The sequence below is a fragment of the Polypterus senegalus genome, chromosome 12 (assembly GCF_016835505.1).
Source record: "Polypterus senegalus isolate Bchr_013 chromosome 12, ASM1683550v1, whole genome shotgun sequence".
Classification (NCBI taxonomy): Eukaryota; Metazoa; Chordata; class Cladistia; order Polypteriformes; family Polypteridae; genus Polypterus; species Polypterus senegalus.
In genome coordinates, this window is record NC_053165.1 from 131,420,342 (window position 1) to 131,435,633 (window position 15,292).

A 15,292-nucleotide genomic window follows, 5' to 3' on the forward strand; every position below is an offset into this window, starting at 1 on the left:
CAAGTAAAGATGAGTGAACCAGAGAAATGACTTGGGTGTGTTGTTTTTATACATTAAATGAACATTTATTGCACACATCTTTACAAAGTTGAAGGTGTCACCAGCCTCTCTCTCAGCAACATTAGGGAATCATTGGTTTTGGGCTATTACTTAACACATTTGCTTGCGCTTCAGAAACCCAGTTTCTAAAATGCCATGTAAACCCTTATTCTGATTAAAGAAATTGGTTATTGACTTCTAAGAAATCTGAGTAACTGAGATAGATTTCTCTGCCGCATAACCCAATTATGCGGCCATGTAAACCCCTACCCAGGTTACTGCTAAGGATTTTGTACTCTGCACGTGTCCATTGTACTCTGTCAGCCTGCTCATGTTATTTGCTTCACGCATACTTTCAGCAGCCGCAGGTAGAAGCATCTACAAAATACATTCCTAGAGGCAAATGTTCGGGCGATCTCAATATTCCTTCTCCTGGCTAAAATAATTTGTCTTAATATTTCAGAAATCACTACATTTGTATCGATGATCTGTATGTGCAGTGCTAAACTCAGCAACACAATCTCGAGAGCAGTAGGATAACACATTAAAAGTAACGTGTGTTAAGTAGTATGATTACTTTTTAAAGTAATAAGTGACCCAACACATCTTACTGAAGAAAAAATACTTGCATTGTTATTATTCCAGCAGCACTGTAAGGCAAGATGTACACATACTGGGTCTTTGCAGGGCTCAATCACACTGCCAAGCAAGAAAAAGCGTGCTGTGTGCAGTCCGGTAATGGAAACTTACAAACAAAGCATCAATTTGACTAAATATTAATAAAAAAAACAAGAAAATGGTCATGGGGGTAATGTTTAATGTTGGATTCACGTTGGCTGATGACAACATTTAAGTCCATTTTTTTGTGCAGTTTAATGATGTTGAAGCATTTAGCCAAAGAAGAACTCCAAAACATTACGTGCGCATGTAAACGTGAATTATTAAGTAACTAGGAATCTGCCTTTATCAGGTTATTCACCTTAACCTGATTATGTGTGTGCATGTAAACACACTGACTGTAGTTGATAACACTACAGAATTTCTTCTTACCATAAACAAACTGCTTTCCATCCAGAACTGGCTCCCAATTTGCTTCAAGCTCCTATCAACTCTGGACCGGATTAACAGGTTAGAAATTGGATGGACTGAAATTACCCAGTGGAAATTTCTAAAAAATGGTATATGTTTTATATGAGGAGTCAGAATTGCTTTATTTATTTAAAAATTGTCATCATTTAGGATGTTAACATAAGATAAAAATGTAGATGGTTTCAAGTGCCCGATTCTATGTAGCTTTCAATAAATAACAGTATTTTGGCTTTTTGGTGGTCTTCAGACATCCATGTTAAAGATTTGTGCTAGGCTGCCATCTCTCATATCATAGTACAATAAAAGTATATAAAAATATTCATTATTAAGGTGGGAATAAAAGTAATGCTTATGATGCTGAATCATACATAACCATGCATCAACTTTACAGCCATCTTGATCACTTTGTGGCGACACATGGACTATTTTGCAAACAATGATTGACACCAAAGTGTCTTCACACATCTAACTTAACTTGATATTAATTATCAACTAAATGGTATTTCAGTGTTTGATTTTGCCTCCACAGCATTCAGTAATGTTTTACAAAAGTGCCAGGAATGCCCTGACAAATACAGAAGTGTCTCTCCTACTAGAAAACAGAACAAAGACTGTTCTTCTCCCTTCCTGCCCCCATAGACGCCATTAGAAGATGTGGATGGCTTTCATTGTTAAATAACAGGAGAGAAAGAACAGAGAAAAAACAGAAAACAAAAATATATTGGTACTAACCATGCTACCTGTCAAAAACAGGTAATAGAATTATTAAAAAAAATATTTGCCATCTCTTGCCCTACATGTACCTTCAGCACCTTTCCTATGTATTTACGTGGGTTTGAACATCTCTTCACCAGCACTCCCCCTCTCGTGCATGTTACTGTAAAGCCTGCTTCTCAGACTCTGTCAATATTTTCGAGGCGTCTGTCTCAGCTCCTGCCCTGTTTTATACTTGTCCTCTTTGAAGGCGACTCTCTCAGCATGCCTTTACTCTTCCTCGTGTGTCTCACACTTGCACTTGTTCACATCACCAAAGCCAATCTGACTAATCACATCGCTTACAGGGACTGGACACGCAGACCTTAGTGTTTTATTATTTAGTAGATTGTTTTACTACATTGGTTTTGTCTGAAGCAGACTTGAATTTTTTAAATTTTGGACTGCAATCAAACCCTTCCAAAAAACATCCGTCACCCATGACACATATTTTGTTGGGGATACCCATGTTTTTTCAACCAATTGCTGGAATCTAACTCAGAATGAATGCAGAATTAACATGTTCGGTCAACCATTAAAGCAAAGATTATCTCTCTAATGAACTTAATTGGAACAACACAATTAACACACAGGTAGGGCAATCATCTGAGTCTGTGCACCTGTTTTTGCTCTCCCAGTAAACCATAATCTGAAAACCATTTAAGACTAATGTATCAAAGTCTTGGTTAAAATCATTATATGCTATACTGTTTGTGCAACTGCCAAAAGAGTTTCAGACATTTGTACCTTTGAAAACATGGTTAGAAACTTTTGAAGGCTTTTGTTGTAAAATTTCAGAATACTTGTTTACATTGTCTATTACTTTTGTCAGCCACACAAGATCTTGTAATGCTAACCGTCTTTGAATTCTAAAATTCAATTTTCCAACCTCTTAGCAAAGAATGATTTAGCTTTGTGGCTTCTACTTTCTTACGTCTAATAGTGAGGATCCACCAGTCCGGACTGAAGGCCCAGCTGTTCTCTCTGTCCACTCACTCAAGTTTCTATGGCAGCTATTATTCAATATGATTAGATGGTTATTACCACACTGTACATAATACAAACATGGCTTGCAATTTTATAATGTTCTACCCAGAATATTCAGTAGTGGGAATGGACAACCAGTTAGACTAGATCAGCAAGATTTTGACTATGTGTTCCTTAAGCATTATTTTGTACAATATTTGCTTTGCCTCCCTCTTCCCATTGACAAACTGGCCTCCAGGTGGCTTATTTGACTTTCATTTACTACCACAGAACATTTACCATTTACTTTCACTACCATTGCAGAGAACCTCTATAATATGAAAAGCTAAACAACGTAAAGAAAACGGACTCAGATATTGCTAGTCAGACAATTTATTAAAATGTAAGTTACATATTCTCATTACAACTCAGCTCTCAAGGCTACAACAGGACTATAGAAAAGTAAAAAGAAAATTTGGATTACTGTGTAACAAGCTGATATGACTTCACTGTGACATAGCATATCTTATCTACTATATAAAAAAACACTAAGATCTGTGTGTCCATTTTCTCAGACCACTCTGATTGGTCAGTTTGGCTATGGTGACGAGGTCAAAAAAGTAAATGTGAGAATGAGACACACAAGGAGGTGTAAAGGAGTAGGAGGCACGCTGAGAGAGTCGCCTTCAAAGATGGGAAGTATAAAACCAAATAGAAGGCGTGGGCAAGCCACCTTGAAATTAAGCAGGCTTCAGGGAAACATGCTCGAGGGAGGGAGTGCCGGTAAAAAAACACTTTCAGACACACACACGAATATCGAGGAAAGGCGCTGAACATACATGTAGAAGAAAAAACACCAAATGTTTTAAAATGATTTAATTATATGTCTTAGACAGATACCGTAGTGAGTCCACCCTAATAAAAGGATTAATGTCTGTGTATCTGTTCCTCCAGTCGGTTGCTATGTCTGTGTCATAAAAGATGGCACATCACAAATATTGGTATCAATAAAATACACTGCATTTGTCATACCAACAGACGGAAAATCACAAACATTAACACTGCTTTCAATGGCGAACACCAAAAGGCACATACCAGAGACTCATGCATTGCTTTTTGTGACACTAATAAACTGTACATCTTTGTGTGTGTGTGTGTGTGTGTGTGTATGATTTCTTTTTAATTGCTATCAACTAATTAGCTCATTCCACTTTATTTTTTGCTGTAAGCTTTAATATGGCTTGCAAATAGAGTATGTAAGGCAATAATAAACTCTCCAAATAACACTGCTATGTTCTTTTATGCAATATGTCATTTGATTTTCCCACATTTAATACCTGCTCCAAACATGCACAATCTATACATCTAGCAGCATGTCCGTTCTGGATATGCGTGGGTATCATGTTATCACATCTCATGAGGAATTAGTACAATGTGTGCATTTAAGATGGCCGATAAAATCTCATTAAAGCACTTTAAAGTGCAAATAGGTTGATTGATAGGAAAATCTTATTTCTCTCAACAGATGAATTACCTTGCTTACTTCAATGGAAGTCAGCAAGGTAATTCAAGTGTACATTTAGAAATCAACTGCACATTTATAAAGGTGACTTGTCATTAAAAATAAACCAAGAGATATAATAAACCTGAGAATGCACAGCAGTGTAGCAATGGAGGCTTTCAGTGCAGTGCTGACTCATGACTTAATTTTAATCTTAGAACGTTAGAAGATCACTGTTGGGATGAATGAATTTTAAAGTTTGAACTCATTGAGAACTGAAGGCAGAGATGATGAATGAAGGATTTGAAAAACTTGAGACAAAGCAATCCAGTTTCAATATAAATCAGCACATGGTCCTTACTAATTTCCAAATGCACAAATATTCATTTGTGTCTGTCTGGCATGTCAGGTCTTACTTTAAATGTACTGGAATTATATACAGAACTCCTCACAATGTCCAAGGGGATGAGAGTAAGAAGAAAAAAAATCAGAAAGAACATTTTCCAGGCTGAAGTTTGCATCTTTCTCTTTGATGCTTTTTGCAGGATCAAATGTTGGTTTAATAATATTTTCGATATCAGGAAGAAAACTCCACTGCATGTAGTTCTCATAGAAGTTAATACAGGGAAAGTAATAAAAACAAAATCTTTTCCCTTATGGCACACGTGCTTCCTCTATCCTTGCATTTTGTGCTTTTAAATAAATAACACAGACTGGCAGTGGAGCTATTTAGAGGACTTGCACTTCCTCTGACTGTTATTATAGAGAAATACAAAGCTTGTTTTGAATGGAATGTCAATATAAACAGTTGCCCACCCAGTAATACCGAATGCTAAAAATACTAACAGCATTATGTTAAATAGTCCAATCCTGCAAATAAAATAGTTGTTTTATTATTAACAAGGCTTATGGTACTAGTAAGACAGTGAAAAAGATTAAAAGCATGTCAAATGTTAAGTGAAACTAATCAAAAATCAAACAGAGCGACATAAACATTACTCTGGATCTGCTAATTAATAATTCATTTGAAATATTTTACATACAAGTATTATTTTGAATGTATGCCCACTTGACATGAAATTGCCAGGAGTATGGGCACTGCTGGTATTATAGTATTGTACAGGAAAGGGTTAAATCTTCCAGAAGAGGATACAGAGAGTGAGGCGCACTAGCAGCAGCAAAAGAACAGTAGAAGTCGATGGGATGGTATGTTCTGTATGCACAGTGCCCACCAGAATATTTGGGACAAAGACACATTGTTCCTTGATTTATCCCTCTGCTTCACAGTTTAAAATTACAAATCAAACATTTTAGGTATTAATTTAAGGTTATCTGTATGCATTTTGGTCACACCATGTAGAAATGACAACACTTTTTCAGGGCACCATAACGTTTGGGACAATTGGTGTCCCAGGTGATTTCACAGGTGTGTTTCATTGCTTCATAAGATACCTCGGCCTGCTTCTACCCTTTGGTGTCTGTAGTTGCCATTGTTCAACATTAGGACAAGAGGTGTGCTAATGAAAGTCAAAGAAGCCATAATGAGACTGAAAAACAAGAATAAAACCATTTGAGACATCAGTAAAACCTTAAGGATTACGTAAATCAACTATCTGGAATATCATGAAGAAGAAAGAACACACTGGAGAGCTCAGTAAACACAGAGAGGCTGCGAGGCCAAGGAAGACCTCCACTGCTGATGACAGAAGAATCCTCACTGTGTTAAAGAAAAAGTCCCCAAAGTCTGTCTGACAGACCAGAAACAGTGTTCAGGAGGCAGATGTGTGCGTCAGAGACAACTATCTGCAGGAGACTTCATGAATAGAAATACAGAGGTCACACTGCAAGATGACAACCACTAGTTTGGAAAAAAAAAAAACAGGATGGCCAGATTACAGTTTGCAGAAATGAACTTAAAAGAGCCTGTGGAACTCTGGAAAAATGTGTTGTGGACAGACAAGGCAAAGATGGACCTGTATCAGCGTGATGGCAAGAGCAAAGTGTGGATACGAAAAGGAACTGCCCAAGGTCCAAAGCAGACCACCTCATCTGTTCAACATGGTGGTGGAGGAGTTATGGCTTTGGTATGTATGGCTGCCACAGGTCCTGGCACACTTTTCTTCACTGATGATGTAACTGCTCATAGCAGTGGCACAATGAATTCTGAGGTACAGAAACATCTGATCTGCTAAGGTTCCAGTAAATGCTTCCAAACTCATTAGATAGTGCATCATACTACAACAAGCTAATGATCCAAACATACTGCTGAGACAACACAGGAGTTTATCAAAGCCAAAAAATGGAAAATTCCTCAACTGACAATCCAGTCCAATTGAGCAGGACTTCCATATGCTGAAGAGAAAACTTAAGGAGACAAGCTCCCATAACAAGCAGGAGCTGAAGATGGCTGCATTAGAGGATTGGCAGAGCATCACCAGAGAAGATCCTTAGCATCTGGTTGTGTCTACGAAGCGCAAACTTCAAGCACTCATTGCATACAAGGGATATGCGACAAAGGAATAAATATGATGGCTTTACTAGGCCTACTATCGCTGCGTCCAAAACATTATGGTGCCCTGAAATGGGGGGAACATGTAGAAAAAGTGTTGTGTGACCAAAATGTATGCAAATACCCTTACATTAAATTCTGCAATGTGTACTTTAATCATGTCTGAATTGTTTGATTTGTAACTTTAAAATGGGGGGTAAATCAAGGAAAAAGAGATCTTTGTTCCAAACATTATGAAGCGCACTGTATGTTTGTGTGCCACTGAAAGAGTAACAGGCAGGGGTAAGTACACAAGACATATAAGCCAGAGTCAAAACATGCAATGCTAGCTTTCATTTTCTGTCCAGCAGACAAATGAGCATTTACATTGGTAGATGTATAGTACAGTATCCAAACCTAATTATGTCATATCATCTACTGTTAAACCGTACTTCTAAAATTTTTATTATTATGCTGTCTTAAGGAATTGTTCTGTTCTGTGTATTGTATTGTGTTGACCCCCTACTTTTGACACCCACTGCATGCCCAACCTACCTGGAAAGGGGTCTCTCTTTGAACTGCCTTTCCCGAGGTTTCTTCAATTTTCCTACAAGGTTTTTATTGGGAGTTTTCCTTGTCTTCTCAGAGAGTCAAGGCTGGGGGGCTGTCAAAAGGCAGGGCCTGTTAAAGCCCATTGCGGCACTTCCTGTGTGATTTTGGGCTATACAAAAATAAACTGTAAACTGTGCCATGATAAAAGGATTCATCTCTTTTCTGATTCCCTCTATTTTTGCTTCTTCGTAACACTTGTTTCTGATCACCAAATAAAGTTAGTTTAATACAAAGGACAACCTGAGTAAACACAATACACAACTTTTAAATGATCATTTGATATATTGAAGGAAAAAAGTTCGCCAATGTCTGTATCACCCATATGAAAAAGTAATTGCCCCCCATAAACCCAACACTTAGTTGTGTTACATTCAGCAGCAACAACTGCACTCAAACAATTCGGGTAATAGGAGATCAGTCTTTTCCATCACTGTGGAGAAACATTCTACAGAATGGTGTTAATTCAGCCATATTGGTGGATTTCCAACTAAGAACTGCCCATTTAAGTTCCTGCCACAATATCTCAATAGAGTTTAAGTCAGGACTTTGACCAGGCAACTCCAAAATTTTAATTTTGTTTGTGTTTTTTTTTATTTTTATTTTTTTTTTTGTTCAAACAGACAGAGGTGGACTTGCTCTTGTGCTGCAGATTATGCACTGTTTCATAACACAGTTGTGCTTGAGCTATAGATAACAGACAGATGACCAGACCTTCTCCTTCAGTATTTTTTGATTGAGACCTGAATTCATGCTTCCTTCAATTATGGCTTGTCACCCAGGCCCTGAAGCAGCAAAGCATCACCACACCATCACAATACCACCACCATATTTGATTTTATGCATGATGTCCTTATTGTGGAAAGCTGTGTTAGCTTTACAGCAGATGTAATGAGATCCATGTCTTCCAAAAAGCTACACTTTTGACTCACCAGTTAACAGAACATTCTCCCAAAAGGTTTGGGGTTAATCAAGGTGTTCTTTTGACGTGTGCTAGACAGGCGTTTATGTTCCTCTTGTTTATCAGTAGTCTTTGACTTGCAGCTCTCCCACTGGTATCACTGGAATCATGAACACTGACATTAACTGGGCTCAGAGAGGTTTACAGTTCCTTAGATTTTTGTCTGGCTTCTTCTGTGACTTCCTGGATGAGTTTTCTATGTGCGTCTGAAGTAATTTTGCTAGACCAGCCACTCCTAGAGAAGTTTACCACTGTTCTAAGTTTTCTCTATTTGGAGATGATGACTCTCATGCTGGTTCACTGCAGTCCCAATGTTTCAGAGATTGCTTTCTAACCTTTTCTTGACTGATATGTTTCAGTAAATTTTTTACTCAGGACTTCTTTAATTTCTTTTGATCGAGACAAGGTGTGCTGCTTGGTGAGACCCTTTAGTCAACTTTACATTGCTAGAATTGTTCTATTTAAGTGATGTTTAGATTCAATAGTGCTGGCAGCAATTAAGTTTGGGTGTGTCTAGTCTAATTTTCAAATTTGTTTTTTTGGTTAAATAAGTGACTAAGGGGCCAATTACATTTTCATATGAGTGATATAGGAGTTGTTGGACTTTTCCTTCAGTAAATCAAATGTTAATTTAAAATCTTTGTATGGTGTTTACTCAGGTTGTCCTTTGTATTATACGAAATTTCTTTGGAGATGAGATCTTGTGTTATAAGTAAAAATGTAGGATATTAGGAAGGGGGCAAATACCATTTTACAGCACTGTATATTACACATCTGGGAACAACCATGGATGAATCTGGCCTAAAAGTGACTGGGAATTCCATCTTCGTTACCTATTGAATTGCCATGGACTCACACCACAAAGTATCTGTTTGAAGCTTTGTATTGTGGTGAACTACAGGTGGTCAGCCATGAACCCACATCATATGGCTCAGAAGCAATCTCTTTGAAACACTAGCTAAATTGAGCAACTCCATTAGTCAGCAACGCAGAGACCACTTCTGAACACTGTGACCTTTTTGCTTCCTGGTGACTTCAGCTGATCTCTCTCTCTGTGTCTATATCCACCTTTTCTGTACAGCGTTGGCACTACACTCCTTCCGTCCACAGGGCAAATCTCATCCTCATTACCAAGTGAATTGCCATGGAGTAACACCACACCACATCTCAGTTCAAAGATTTATACTGTGGTGAAGTGCCAGGGGTAAACCATGAGCCCTGGATCAGAAACGAGATCATTGGAGTGTACGTTCACCACAGTCTTCAAACTTAGATGGTTTGTAGTACAAGTCAAAAGCAAATCACCCTTCATGTTTTCAGATATCATTTTCACATTGTTTTGGGCAACTGCTTCATAAATAATAATAATAATAATAAAATGAAGAAGAAGAAGAAGAAGAAGAACTGCACCTCTCGGTACTGAATTGTTTTTTCTGTTTACACTGTAATTCAGCTGCTAAAATGTTTAACTTTATTTTAGCTGCTATTTCTATTTAGCTGTAGTTGAAGCTACTTTTGTACTGCCATGAAGAAAGTGGGCAGATATTTTTGTTTGAATGGGACCAGAAGAGTCATCATAGTCAAATACATGTGCAAAAGGCAAAACCAAGAGTCAGAAATTGGAAGTCAAATTCATTAAGCAGGAAGGCAGATAGTTTTTTGATTTTCTTTTAAGTTTCAGCTTACATCTGCAGAGTCAGATGACCAGGAAACCCATAATGCTGAACTTTTATGCTGTACCTCCACTGGGTACATTTCCAGGTTTCCATAACAACATGAGGCCACCACTAAAGAAAATGGTGCCATCTATGGAACACAAAATGGCATCTACTGTAAATAAGATGCAAACTATTTTTATCAACCTGAGGGCAAGTAAATTTGAAAAATGAAAGATCAAATTTGAATTCTGGGTGATTAGATCTCATGAAAAATGTAAACTGTAAGAATTAACAAAAAATAAAGTGAAGGAAAATTACTAAACAGACTGACTTATAATATGTTTAGAAGGTAGGAGATGACAGACTAATGCCTCCTTTTGATCTCTGGATCAAGAATCTGATAATAAAAAGACATTCTCAGCTCACATACAGCTGGATATGGAATGGCTGGTGTGCCTTGAGGAAAGAATGACACCTGCATTATTCTAACCATCTCACAGTATAAGATAAGATATACTGTAAGATACTGTATATAGGATAAGATATCAATGAAGATTTGAAAAGCACAAGATATTATCTTTATTTATTATATCAACGTCTATTTCTGTTTATCCTATAGTGTCTGTACAAGCAAATAAAGACATACTTTTCAGAAATCTACGTTCAAAAACAATTTTCTTTTGGGAGCCTTGGACTTTTGCATATTAATAGAACAACATAAGAAAACTGATAAAACAAGAGGAGACCATTCAATCCATCAAGATGCCTTGTTTAGCTAATGGCTAAGCTGTCCCAATATTTCATCCAAATACTTCTCAATAGTTTTTTTTGTTATTTTTGTTCAGATTCTCACAACTTAGTAAGTACTTTCTGGCTTCAGTCTTAAATGCACTTCTCATTAATATTCACTGGTGTCCTCAAGTACGTGATTCACTGATTAGTTGAAAGAATTCTGCTGGATCTACCGTATCATTGTCCTTGAGAATTTTGAAGACCTGGTTTAGGGTCCCACATGGTCTTCTCTGCTTGAGACTAAATGCGTTTAATCGTCCGTGTCTGTCACAGTAGGACATGTCCTTAAGTCCTGAGTTGCACTTGGTTGCCATTCTCTGCACAGCTTCAACTCTCCTATGTCTTTTTTATAGCGTGGTGACCACAGCTGCATACAATACTCCAGATCAATTTTCCCTCTAAGGAGTAGCATATAGTGAGCAAAAAACATTGTTTATGAGCGACATTTTGTTTAAGCCAAAAATTTATGAGCACCAATTTTCGCAATAAGTACGAGCGACGCCGTTGGAATGAGCGATCGTGCGGGAAGTATGAGCGACGCTCTATATTCGTGTGAGCGATCACTCACGCGCTCATCTTAGAGGGAACATTGCTTCAGATATTCTGTATTATATAATCTGAGCATAATGCCCCTCGATTTACATTTAACAATTTTTATGAAATAACATTTTATTTGCCATTTTCATTGCTTAGATGATGAAACTGTATCAACATAAACTAAATCCTTTTCAGAGGTTGCTTCCTTTAGTACAGCATGTCTCACCTTGTATTTATAACTGGCAGAAGTGTGGTTAATAGTTAAGGGTTTGGACTTGGGTTCAAGTCCCCCTACTGATACTGGGTGACCATGAGTAAGACATTTGACCTGCCTGTGTTCCTTTTGGAAAACCAAAAGAAATGTAACCAACTGTATCATAAATGTTGTAAGTCGCCTTGGATAAAGGCGTTAGCCAAATAAGTAAACGTAATGTAAAACGTAAATAACATTCCTTTTGTCCACATGTTTCATTTTGTACTTTTCTACAGCAAACTATATTTTTTCAGTGTTTGTCCAGGTCTTTTTGAATTATATCATCAGTGTCTATCATACCTACAATATTAGTGTCAAGGTATGATTTTCATAAGTTAACTAACTAACCCAAAATCAATGTCATTAAACAATGTAATGGTCCAAGGACAGACCCCCTGAGGGACTCCACTGATGACCGCACTCCACGTGGAGCATTCTCTTCTCATCTGTACTCTGTCTGTGTTCTGCCTTGTTCTTTGTGTGCTTTAACAAATCTGCATTTATATGTGTACCCATTCTGTATTTAGTAATTTGTATAATCTATATATTTTAAAAAAAGAATAGTTCACAAAAGTCTGCGCCTGCGATTAGTGAAGTGCGCCGTACAAAAAAATATGTTGTATTGTACTGAACTCTTTATCTCCATTTGCTTAACCAACTTGAGGGCTAGTATTGTAGGTTACCTCTGATGCCTACAACTCCTAGTTTTAGAATTAATCTTCAGTGGGGGCCTTGGAAGTCCAAGGCTTTTTGAAAGTCTAAGTAAGTTCTGTCATATGCTTTGTTTATGTCAACCATTCCAGTTGCCTGTTTAAACAGATCTAATAGATAGGTTTGGCAGGATCTGCAATGTAGAAGTGAAGTTTACTTGTAAAGAAAAATGTCTGGAAATAATTTTAAAAGCAGTCAACAACTCATGAAAAAGCTAGAATAACCACCTGTACCGTTTTCTGTGCCTCTCTGGAATGTCTCAATTTAATAATGACTGCTCACAATTGCATGAATCACAGATTCCACTGCGGTTCAAAAGTTAACTAGCACAATTCACAATTTGTTCCTTTGAAGTTGAATAATAAAAGCAACTTTAATATAATCTTAAAATATTGACATGCTGTCTTACGCGCTCACACGCACGCCATTGTGTGAGTTTAAATCCTGGCTTTGGTACAAACCCCTCTTTATTGTTCTATCTGTAATATGTCTGATTCAATGTGAGGTAAGAGGAGTCCTCGGCACATATTTAATCACTCAAAAAATCATTTCAGCAAACTGAACCAGCAAACAAACATTACTTTGGAAAGGTGCAGTCAGAGGAAAAGGAACAAAATAACTGACAATACAGAATTCATCCTGTCAGTGCAAGTTTGTTTGACTGTTGTTACAACAACAAAGTATTATCATTTGTTGTAGAATAATGCAGCTGGGAAAGACAAACCCTGGCCACAGCGTATAAAGAAAGCTCCTGAAAAGTGCTCGACTATTAGATTTTAAAAGCTACCCATGTTACATTTCTATACTGTGCTCTTTGGAGCAGCTCTGTCCATTCATTTCATCTCCTCTGTTTATTTTGACCTTTTCAACACACTAATAGACTTTAATCGGGTTTTGCTTGATTCTGGCAGGAGGAACTCTGACTCACCAGAATTCAAAAATTGGATTAAGTAGGTTGACAATAAAAGACGGATGGATTAAAAACTGAACAAAAAAAAAGCATTTTGAGGGGTTTGGTAAATAAATTGCACTTAGATTAAGCAGCAAACAGAAAACTTGAGAGCCCTGATACTGGGCTATTTGGCTGCCTAGAAGTGTTTCTGCTATTCAGCCACTACTCCGAATGAGCCATTTTGTAAGCACTTTTCAATGGTACATCTCTAGTCTAAGCTGTCGGCTCCGTTTACTTTCTTTTGTGATTATCTTTGTTTCCCATTTATGTGAAATAATTGCCTGTAGTTTGCTTAGGAAAACACTTTCTTTAAATATCTGAGATGGGTTTATTGTACTAGAGCAGAAGTACTCCGCTGCAGTCATGGAGGTCCACAGTAGCTGCAGATTTTTGCTATAACCAAATTGTTAACTTGAACCCACTCTTTACTACTACAGCAATATGTTTTGTTGGTTTAGTTTTAGTTGGCATGTTTGTTACAATTCAGAACCCCATATTTCCTATTTTAGCTTTAAATAGCTAAATTTAGGTTTTAATTGTTGCCTATTTCCTTAACCATCCCTCAGTTAATAATGAGGGGCAAATGACAAAGGAATCAGCTTCTCTAAAGCCAACGTGCTTCCATTTAAACCTGTGCATCTGCATCATGAAGTAACTGTGCTTTTGTTTTGCAGGAAGGAGATTGTGGGTTTGTTTCCTGGTTCCTCCATCTGTGGATAGCACTTTGAGTAGCGAGAAAAGAATTATTATTATTATTATTAAGGGAGGAGCCAAGAGGTACAAATCTCTTCTGGACCACAAAACATAAGTAGATTTTTCTTTTTCTGAGAACATTACCCAATGTGAAAAAGGATTTGTCTTGGAAGAATAAAAGCACTGACAAGCAATACAGCTAAATACCACATTTCATTATCAGCTAGGCCTTGCATCCAATTATGAAACTGGTTGGAAGGAAAACCTGCAGCTATTGCAGACCTTTAAGACCAGGATTGAGTATCCCTGTACTACAAGCAGCAGATAATTTACAACTACATAACTACAACAGCAGATCATTTATTTTAAGTATAAGTAATTAGTAGAACATCCATCCATCCATTTTCCAACCCGCTGAATCCAAACACAGGGTCACGGGGGTCTGCTGGAGCCAATCCCAGCCAACACAGGGCACAAGGCAGAAAATCAATCCCGGGCAGGGTGCCAACCCACCGCAGGACACACACAAACACACCCACACACCAAGCACACACTAGGGCCAATTTAGAATTGTCAATCCACCTAACCTGCATGTCTTTGGACTGTGGGAGGAAACCAGAGCGCCCGGAGGAAACCCACGCAGACACGGGGAGAACATGCAAACTCCACGCAGGGAGAACCTGGGAAGCAAACCCGGGTCTCCTAACTGCGAGGCAGCAGCGCTACCACTGCGCCACCACTGCGCCACCGTGCCGCCCAATTAGTAGAACACGCTTATCAAAACCAGTAGGGTAGAGTTGTTCATATTAAGAATTACACCGCCCGATCTACAACAAAAAGTTTACTATAGTATGTTGTCACATGGATACGCATAGGGGACAAGTTAAGGGCTCTGGTGATTGTAATTCCCTGCCACTCCAGCAGCTGGCACTGTGTCATAATGCCTTTTCTCTTTCTCCTTCTACAGACTGGAAGATTGACGGCTGTAACACCACTGACATCACTTTTGGTGTCCACTCATCGGGACCCGCTTCTTCCAGGTGGGAGGATTAAGACTGGAAGATCCGTCTTCTTGTGGTAGTTCTGTTCTGAACTTGCACCTGTGAAGACGTCTCCACAATTGTTAAGTGTTTTCTTTTGTTTATATCCCATCTAATTATATGGGGTTACCCTAACTTTTTATTGTGGTCTTGTCTTTCACTTACAATGTCCTGTTATAATTGCACTCCTAATCTAATACTTAAAGTAAATCATTTATTGTATTACATTTTTTTCCAAAAATATTCTAGA

General features: G+C 37.9%; 1 protein-coding gene across 2 annotated transcripts in view; it reads right to left on the bottom strand.

Moving 5' to 3' along the window:
• tln2b (talin 2b) overlaps nt 1-15,292 on the bottom strand; it is a 679,676-nt gene that overhangs the window by 216,080 nt on the left and 448,304 nt on the right. The window lies entirely within an intron of this gene.